The 2,298-nt window shown below is 49.0% G+C and overlaps 1 pseudogene; it reads left to right on the top strand.

Annotated features, from left to right (window-relative positions):
- The first annotated feature begins 431 nt into the window (after positions 1–431).
- Positions 432–1,258, top strand: LOC102856368 (annotated as a pseudogene).
- The last annotated feature ends 1,040 nt before the right edge of the window (positions 1,259–2,298 follow it).

The following is a 2,298-nucleotide window of genomic DNA, read 5'->3' as shown; positions in this document are numbered from 1 at the left end:
CCCTAGCAATAGTGACAATGATAAAAACCAACAAAAGCTGGTGAGAATATGAGGAAATAGACACTCTCATACACGACGAGTGAGATTGCAAATGGTACAAATGTTGGAAAAAATGTGTCCTTAAAAATGTAGAAATGCCTAGTGGCAAGGAGCTGCAACTACAATCCCAGAGGCGCACGGTTCGAATCCACCAGCTGCTCTGCCGGGGAAGCAGGGACAATCTCCTCCTGTACCAGTCAGATCTGATTTGACGGTACACGCACACAAAAAAATAAAAAAAAATAAAAAAGTAGAAATGGGGGGGGCAGTTGCAGGAAAGGCTCGAAACAGCTGCTGGGGGTGACGGAGCCTCGGCCCCGCCGGGTGCACTAGAAGACGAAGCTTCCAGCTCCAGGTATCCTGAGCCCAGCTTCTCTCAGCTCAGTGCAACCATGAGCGGGGAGGTGAAGGTGACAGGGCAGAACCAGGAGCAATTTCTGCTTCTGGCCGAGTCAGACAAGGGTGCAGCATTGGCCACACTCATCCACCAGGTGCTGGAAGCTTCTGGTGTCTACGTGTTTGGTGAACTGTTGGATATGCCCAATGTTAGAGAGCTGGCTGAGAGTGACTTTGCTTCCACATTTCGGCTACTCACGGTGTTTGCTTACGGGACATATGCTGACTACTTAGCTGAAGCCTGGAATCTTCCCCCACTCACAGAGGCCCAGAAGAATAAGCTTCGACATCTATCAGTTGTGACCTTGGCTGCCAAAGTCAAGTGCATCCCTTATGCAGTGTTGCTAGAGGCCCTTGCCCTGCATAATGTGCGGCCGCTAGAAGACCTGGTGATTGAGGCGGTGTATGCTGACGTGCTTCGAGGTTCTTTAGATCATCGCAATCAGAGGCTGGAAGTTAACTACAGTATTGGGCGGGACATCCAGTGGCAGGATCTAAATGCCATTGCGCAAACCCTGCAAGAGTGGTGTGTGGGTTGTGAGGTTGTGCAGTCAAGCATAGAGGAGCAAGTGAGCCGTGCCAATCAGCACAAAAACAGCAGCTGGGCCTGAAGCAGCAAATTGAGAGTGAGGTTGCTAATCTTAACAAAACCATTAAAGTTACGACAGCAGCAGTAGCTGCAGCCACGTCTCAGAATCCTGAGCAGCACTTGACTGAACTGAGAGAACCAGCTCCTGGCACCAACCAGCGCCAGCCCAGCAAGAAAGCCTCAAAGGACAAGGGGCTCCGAGGGAGCGCCAAGATGTGGTCCAAGTTGAACTGAAGGGACTGTCATTTCTTTCCTGGGGATATAGGTTCCAACTGCCTACTTAGCCCTTAGGAGCCCTCAGAGAGCCTTCCTGTGCCCCTGGCCAGCTGATAATCCTAAATTCACGCGCCTTCACCTCTGTCTTCTCTCTCAGCTCCTAAATGTAGGTCATACCTCTCTTGGGAGGAGGCGAATACGGTTCATGTTTTTGTTGCTTTATTTGACTCACTAATGCTCATGCCTCTGCCCCATTACCTTGTCCCTTTAAGAGCTCAGCATCTGTTCCTGCCTATAGCTCTGACGGGATGTGTTTCTTGTCTGACATAACTCACAGGTGGTGTTCTACTGCTGCCCTAACCTTGCATGCATGATCCCAATTTCTATTCCCCACCCTTCACCTGTTTGGGCAGCATCTGAAGAGCCATAGGGTCCCCACCTTTACTTCCACGAAGAGAGAGCTGGGAGCTAGTCTGCCATTCGAGGAGTCATTGAAACTTTCATCCTAGAATCCTGTCACACTACAGTTGTTTGCTTTTTTCTGCACCATCCCCCCCCACCCCCACGTGGACCTTGGGAGTCCTGCTGCTTCAATGTCCCAGAGCCCAAGAGGGGTAGTTGTTCCTTGAGATGTTAAGAGTTGATTCTTTGTTGGCCCTGACTATCTTAACCTAATAGCAGTCCTGGAAGGATTTGTATTTCTTTTTGTGCATTTGGCGGGCAAGGGAAGGGGATATAGAATGTATTACCCAAAAAAAGTATATATACATATACCTATGTATAACAAGAAATAAATCTATGAGAAGTCTATACACAAATGTGCCCTGCCCTTGGGTATCTTCTGTGTGATAATTGTGGGTGGGAGTAAGACGTTCTTGGTCCATTCTGCAGTAGAATCTTGGAAAAGGACGAGACCAAATGTTGTGTGCTGAGTGCATGTTAGTAGCAAGGAGGCCCAGGGCCTGGGCTGTGTGACTTTGGGCTAGTTGCTCGGTATCTCATCATTAGCAATGGTTATTTACTGAGCACCAGTATGTGATAGATCAGAAAAGCAAGAA

This window comes from Elephantulus edwardii, unplaced genomic scaffold, assembly GCF_000299155.1.
Source record: "Elephantulus edwardii isolate Elephantulus edwardi_28Jun2011 unplaced genomic scaffold, EleEdw1.0 scaffold00163, whole genome shotgun sequence".
Classification (NCBI taxonomy): Eukaryota; Metazoa; Chordata; class Mammalia; order Macroscelidea; family Macroscelididae; genus Elephantulus; species Elephantulus edwardii.
The sequence above is the reverse complement of the archived record's forward strand: the minus strand, read 5'-3'. Positions and strand labels throughout refer to the sequence as shown.